This window comes from Schistocerca cancellata, chromosome 10 (genome assembly GCF_023864275.1).
Source record: "Schistocerca cancellata isolate TAMUIC-IGC-003103 chromosome 10, iqSchCanc2.1, whole genome shotgun sequence".
NCBI classification, from domain to species: Eukaryota; Metazoa; Arthropoda; class Insecta; order Orthoptera; family Acrididae; genus Schistocerca; species Schistocerca cancellata.
In genome coordinates this window covers 100,982,436-100,990,269 of record NC_064635.1, presented here as the reverse complement: position 1 = coordinate 100,990,269, position 7,834 = coordinate 100,982,436, and the positions used below count along the sequence as shown (strand labels likewise).

Here is a 7,834-nt window from a genome sequence, read left to right as displayed (position 1 = left end):
GTGCCTACTGTTTTCATACTCAATGCAGACCAAAATTTCGATATTAGTTCCCTCATGATGTCTCCTGCCCTTAAGCAGGAGGCAGTCAAAGTGTTCCCAAAACTGGCTGCCCTTCACTAGTACTTGCCCACTGAGCATGTGAATGCCAGATGGCCTCAGATGGGAGTGTATCTCCATCTCCTCCAGGAAGCTCAGGAGACTGCTGTTATCAGCTTTGTGTAGCAACTATGATTTTATCTCGGAACTCTTCCATTTGGTCTGTGTTTGCATAGAAAAACAGGCAGACTCAATTTCTGATATTACTGTTTTTGTGTAGCAACCTGACACCTGACCTCAGAGACAGTATCGTGTATCCGTTCTCAACCGATTGGGCCATGCAGTTGGATCTAACTACATCCAAAGCTATGAGCTCACCAAACCTGATCTCAAGTCTTTTACCTGTCTGTCCAATGTAACAGGTGTCACAACCTGGACATTCTATCCTGTACACACCTTATTCATGGTGCACAATTCTTTCATCAACCCCATTAGTGGAGAAAGGAGAGGCGGTCAGCACTCCCCTAGACAAGGATGGAACACATATAAGGTTGAGGCACCGCTGAGTTATCAGCGTTTGACCCATTTTTGCTATGAAACTAGAAACCAACACAATCTTCATCTTGAGAGGAAAAATAAAGTTAAAACTCAGCAGAGCTTGTTGTACAATGCCGTTAAATTATATAATAAATTACCCCCAAAAAATAAAAGATATTGACACAATTGGGCAGTTCAAAACAAAACTAAAATTTTTTTTATTAAATAAAAGTTATTACGCAGTAATGGACTATCTAAATTAAAACATGTAGTGTAATTAAAGTAGCCTGCATTGTAATACATGAGGAAATAATTATAATATGAAATCTAGAATTGTATAGTACTATAAGAAAATGACAAATTACATAAGGATATAAAACTAATTTAAGATACCTCAAAAATGTGTGTAAATACTAATTTTATGTGTATAATTTTAGGTATATTGTATTGTATATGATTTTGCTGACGAAATCAACACAATGTAAATTGTTACATGGATTAATGAAGAAATCAATCAATCGATATGACCAAGGCTGTAGTTGAAAAGGAAACCTTGTGAGGTGATGGCCTATTTCAGAACTTTCTCCTCACATTTTATCCTATTTGCACAAGAGAAACTCTTGCTTCATTTACTTTCTGATTAAGTTTTTACTTGTTAACTTTTCACTGGTATTGTTTGCCGATTACATGACTGGTTAGGTATAGCTCTCTGCACCGAACCTAAAATTTCAATCTTTTAGTAGTTTTTTCCCATTAAATACCTCTGGTCTTGACCAGGGGGTCTCCTTTCTCCTCGGGTGAAAACAGAAGAAATTTCACATGTTTTGGAAGAGCTGCTGGTCTCACAAAGGGCAGCTCCTATGCTAGAAGATCACATGGACAGTCAAGCAAACCTTTCAGGGATGCTCATCCTCTGCAGACAATGAGTGATGGAATGGAAGACTGCTGTCCTCCATAGCAGAACACAAAATCACTGACGGAAGGGGTGTGAACTCTGCTTGTCAGTAACCTTTGGGTGAAGTCCTCAGCTGTCCACTTGCTATTATCCTGCTGTGTGTGATTGACATACATTTTTCCCCAAGAAAAATAAATAGCCACTCATGTGTCTACAAATTTCCAAACTCTGCTCTTCCCTTGGAAATGCCTTGCAAAGCCCAACCAAGTTTCCAAAATTTCTGACTATATACGTATCTCACTGGCACATGCACCATTAACTTTGTGGTGGGAGCTAGGGAATGGACTCCCGCATCCCTGATTGTAAGAGTACTTAGGCTCTTTCTGGGATTGGCTAGAAAATATTGCACAGGGTTCCTTTCCCAGGCATGAAAGGAGGGCACCAAAAATTGAGAAAGGTATTAGGATTTGTATTCAGATTCACACAGGCATTCTGATTTGAACTTCTACTTGGTGAGGCTACTCTGGACTCTGTGCTCAAATGTATTTTTCTTGACTTTGGTCCTCTGCCAAGTCTATGAAGTTTCACTTTAAACTTATGCATGTCTGCAGCAAGTAATGAGAAGGATGACGAGATACACAATTTGCAATCTCATAACATCGGTTCAGCCCAGCAACAGTTAACAGCAGCCGCAGTTCGGCGCACCCTGACTCGCTGGTAACCACCTAAATGGCAGACGTGGTAAGATCATGTTTGCATTCCATACTCCCACCTTCAGAAATCATGAAAGAGTGGGGGAGAGGAGTTCATTCCTGGTTTCTATTTTTTAGTTTACCTAACTTTATCTACATGCTTCACACATGGGCATGTACGTGTTTCTTCCTTCAAAAGCGGATTCTTTTCACAACCGCTAATGTTTTGTTTTATACTCGAGTTAACTCACTGGAAATCACCCCCGCCTACTGACATTTCTTTCTGATTCTTCCTTTATTCTTGATCAGTTGCATGCTGCTGTTTGGATCCATACCTCTTCTGTGTAATTACATAGTTTTGAAATCATGGTTGAAAATATAATTTTTGTCCTTTATGTGTCTGGGTACTATCTCAGTCGTAAATGTCCGGCATCATGCTGGTGGTGACCGTAACAACCATTCATTTTCTTATCATCATTATATTTCAATTACGTAAATTCATTTCCAATTGTTTTATAACCTCAACATTTGTGTCTTCTGTGTAATTTTTATACACTGCTTGAATAAATATTCTTTTTACAAGATCAGACTGTGTCATTCAGCAACCATTAACCCAAATCATTCTACTGAAATGCCCAGGTCCTCCAACCATAAGCAACAGATGAGACCCCTAACAAGTTCAGGTACTTACCAAATGAAGTTTCCCTGTGTGTGCAGCAGCTAATTTTTTCAAGTAGCCTATTAGCTCCATAGGGGTAATTATCATTTTATATGAACTTGGATGATACAGTTTGCATCAGTCTAATCTTCATACCCATAGAGCACCTGAATGACAAGAGGTTGTGTTCACAGGACAAGCAGCTTTAGGTCTTGTTTTTTGAAAACGATTACTATTTTTGTGCTAAAGATGCCATAGTACGGCAAACACATGTATTTGTTACTTGTATCTTCCATTTCGTTATTACCTAAAGGTTATTTTACATGTGGTATTTTTTTTTTTTACAATATCTACTTAATGAGGGGTGGTTGTGCACCCTGGCACTCCACTGAATGGTGCATAATTCTTTTTCTTTTTGTTCAGCTGGAGAAAGTGGGAGCTTAAGAAGACGGTTAATAGAAAAAAATTCTTATGCTGATATGGGTGACCCGAGTGGTAGTCAACAATAATATCACATGTAATTTTTTTCTGAAGATTCAGACTGTTTCCCATTATCATTCCTGATGTTTACGCCTAAGAAGTTAATGGAACTATTGGTTTCCGTCTGACAGCTGAACTTGATATATTCCATTACATTATCAGCAGTTGTAGAGATTACGATGACATTGTCATTAACTGACGAGAGATAGTTGTCAACATACCTGAGGTAGTACACTGCCTTTACTGCAAGATCTGTATTTTGCGTGTAACGTAAAAGACTGGTAATTGTAATGTCAATGGTTCAGATCTCACCAACAGCAACTTATTTTTTTTTTTAATTTCAATCCCATATTTTTCAACAAGTGCAAATGTACACTAACATACACTGCCTGACAAAAACTGAAGCACCAACAAGACATGGTGAGATGTCTAACTAGCTAACTAACTAATTCACTCATAGCGGTTATATAAGTAGAACAGACAATGGAGGCTATTAGTGTTGTTCGTCTTTAATGTTGTTGCCAGGCTGGTTCGGTATACAAAGGACACAAACAGCATCAGATGTTCAGTGCCCAATGCGAATGGCTCGGAGATGCCATAAACTTGTGTGAGACAGCATCATCAGCACATGACAGGTGCCTCATTATGGGCCTACATTTGGCCCACTGGTCGGAACGTGCAATGCCCAGATTTGTGGAGCTCTCAGATATGACAGTGGCCATATGCTGGACCGCGCGGGAACCTGAGGTTCCGATCGATCACGTGTGACCTCACTGGTGGGAGGGGGGGGCAGGGATAGCTGTAGTGCGCACTGAGCAGATCGTAACCCCGTCACACCTGCCCCCGCCATTCGAGAACAAGTAATGGTCTGCCTACAACATTCTATGTCATCCCACATCACTGATCAGAGAATAGAAGAAGCCAGACTTGGGAATTACCATCCCGTTCATAGAGTGCCATCGACACCACTGGAGCTGTGCCACGATCGGCAAACACAGATTGCGGATAAATGGTGTCACACGGTGTTCTACGATACACCGGATGACTATCTCGGAAAAAGTGGCAACGACTTGAGTGACCTGGAGATAGGTCCCGTGCTTCCAATGCTTTGGAGCGGCACAGTGGTGTTGCTCCTACCCGATTTCAGGCCACAACTGGTAGTGACCGAAGGAACCCTGTCAGCAAAATGATACGTCAGGGATATCCTGCATCCTCACATTTCCTTTTGTGTGACAGCACTGCGGTGCCATTTTTTCAACAGAATAATGCTTGTCTACACGTGGCACATGTGTCTGCAAAATATCTGCACAATTTTGAGATACTCCTGTAACCAGCAAGACCTCCAGACCTCCAGACCTGATGAACGAGAGGCCAGCTCGGATGCCAACTCTTTCCCAGTGGCAGTATTGAAGGTTATCGAGGACCAATTAGAACAGTTGTGAGCCAGACTCCTTCAGGGTGAGATACAATGGCTTTATGACACACTTCCATACTGAATCGATGCAAGCATTCGGGCCAGATGGGGACCGACGTTATATTGATAAGTGGTCTCATACTGCCATCACTGTGTTCATTGTAAATTTGACTTGATTTTGTAATCAATGAAAGAACATCACATATGCTCTTTGTATAGTTTCATTTCCTCTTCTGTGTGCTATACTTTTTTTTGTCAGGCAGTGTACACTGGAGCAATACTTTTTAATAACAATTACATCTCTCTATTTTGAATTACTAGTCACATGAAAATTTCAGTCTTCACAGCAAGTGAAAATGTGTCACAAAATTGCGGAACTCCAAATAGAAAATGATAATTTATTTCTACAGACTGAATAGTACTAGCCTATTGCTATGTATAGTTCTCTGTTTAACAATAAGACATTTACACATATGTATCAAATTTTAATTTATTTTCATAAGGCTAGTGAGAGTCAAACCAGCGATTTTAAGGTTACCATACTTTTACACTACACATCCAGCTACCGGTGGTTACGTGAAATATCTGCAAATATTTTATATTTAACAGTGCTTGAAAATCGTCTTATGTTTGTGTCGTACAGCTTTACAAAATTGATATCTGAGCACTGAGCTTAAAATCCTGTTAAGTATGAAGGAAACCTAAGAGAGTAAGTCTGTAAGGCTCCCTTAGATATTTTACCAATGAAACATCATCCTATTGATATTGAATTCAGACATTACACGAATATTCCTCCTCCTAATCTGCAAGAACATACATTTATTCACATTTAAATCAAACCTTCGCTCACTGCACGAAATATACAGTGCAGACACATTAATGTGACTATCACCCGTGTCTGAATCGATGTGCAATAATGGAAGGTGACAGCGCTAAAAGTGGAGTATGTATAAATGGTGTTGGGGGTGAGGAAACATGGAAGTCATCAGCATAACGTGGAATTTGAGCGAAGTATCTGACATCCAAAACAGCATGATCATTGGCTTTCAGGCCATGGAAGCATTTCCAAAATGGGCAAGTTGTTAACTGTTCACAACCCGCCATGGTAGAAGTATACCAAGCACTGCAAAATGCCGCTATCCACAACCAGCACCAAGGGAACTGTGGTGCACCACAAGCCACAGTTGACAGGGGTGAACAACAGCTATGGAGATGTTCACAGGCAAATAGATGCGCAACTGAGTGCCCAGATGAACCAACAGTGTCTCCTCAATGACCGTTCAGCAAATGTTGATGTGTATGGGGCCCCCACAGCAGGTGCCCAGTTTATGCATCCGTGCTGACTGCTGTTCACTGTTGACAAAGACTGGAATTTGCACACCAGTACTTTAGCTGGACACCCACTGAGTGATGTCAGGCAGCCATCACATTTTAAACTCAATCAGTCAGGAAGCTGTTGGCGAGTACAGCATGAAACATTGGAAAGCAAACATCCTACAACAATTATCTGAAAGGTCCCATGTGGAGAAGAGAGCATTACAATCTGGGAATTGTTTCGTCATTCTGAAAGGCACAATGGACTAACCCAAGTATTCGTCTGTCCTTGGGGATCGTGTTCACTTCTCCATGCACTTTGTTTTTCCTCAGCACGATGGCATCTGCTATCAAGACAACGCGGTGTGTTGTAGCTTGCAGTGTACATGCATGGTTTGAAGAGCACAAGGATGATTTTACTGTATTCGTCTGGCCAACAAACTACCACGATTTAAACCCAACATACAGGGTGAGTCACTAACTATTGACACCTAGAATAACTCTGAAAGTATGATAGGAGCTGAAAGGTTTGTGGGACAAAAGTTGCATGGGACAATGGGAGCCATAATATGACGTTGGTTTTTTGTTGCTTGGTGGTGTCGCTTCAGCAATATGAAGGTCAACTTTTTTTTAAAATGGGATGCTATAGTTTGGTACTTATTTTGTGATAGTGGCTGTTGAGACGAATCCAATGATGTGTAACAGTAAGGTCTTTGAAGGTCAACGAAGGTCACAAAGGTAGTATGAGCGTCCATCTGCAGAAGGTGCTTGAAATGATGGCCACTGGTATCAATGCAGTGCTGCAATCTTCTTATCAGGGACTGAGTGCTATTCCCTATCGCATCGACACTTATTGAAGCACATACTCTTACAATTCTCTCTCGCATATCTTCAGCTGTAGTTGGAATGTCTTTACAAACAATGTCTTTTATGAATTCCCACAAGAAAAAAATCCAGAGGCGTCAAGTCTGGTGAATGAGCCGGATAGGACACATCTCCTCCGCGTCCAATCCAATGTTTTGGGAATTGTCTCTGCAACTCATTTCTAGCCATCAGTGAAAAATGTGCTGGACCCCCATCTTGTTGATAACACATTCTGTTCCTTGTTTCTAAAGGTATTTCTTCCAATAACAGATCTAATGTGTCTTGCAGGAATGTGACGTACTTCCTACCTTTAAGATTTCCTTCGATGAAATGGAGCCTATAATTCTGTCCTCCAGTATCCCACATCATACATTCACCAATCATTGTTCTTAGTGTGCAACTAACTGCAGCCAACATGGATTTTAAATTAATAAATGTGTCATCTCTCTGAATATGAACTTAAGCACATCCGCAGAATTCAATGCGATGCATACACTCCGTACTAGTTAGTTCTTGGTGGAGACTGATTTGGTAAGGATGTTATTTATGGTGATGCAGAACACAAACACTACTATTCTGTCTCATGCCAGATTCCCTTGCGATTTGACGCGAACTAACACAAAAACCTCTAACCACAGTGGCAAGAGTACCAACTTCCATTTCCTCGTTAGTAACTTTCCTTTGCTGAATATGTTTCCGATGCGTTAAAGACCCAGTTGTTCTCAATTTGTCATACACACATTATAAAAGTAAATGTGTAGGGTGAGTACACTGAGGATATCTTTTCAGTGTATAAGTCTCTAACTCTCACTGAATTTCGTTGGCATTCTCCATAAATTAGAAGCATATTGACTTGTTCTTCAAAGCAATACATCATTCACATTCACTTGACTCAACAATACAAGTCTTACCATTCCTATTAGTGTTGTATTGCGAAACAGTCG

General features: G+C 40.6%; 1 non-coding gene across 1 annotated transcript; it reads left to right on the top strand.

Annotated features, from left to right (window-relative positions):
* Positions 1 to 530: 530 nt before the first annotated feature.
* On the top strand, positions 531 to 626 carry LOC126107092 (U6atac minor spliceosomal RNA). Its single transcript, XR_007523502.1, has one exon. It is a non-coding gene; the product is annotated as a U6atac minor spliceosomal RNA (small nuclear RNA).
* The last annotated feature ends 7,208 nt before the right edge of the window (positions 627 to 7,834 follow it).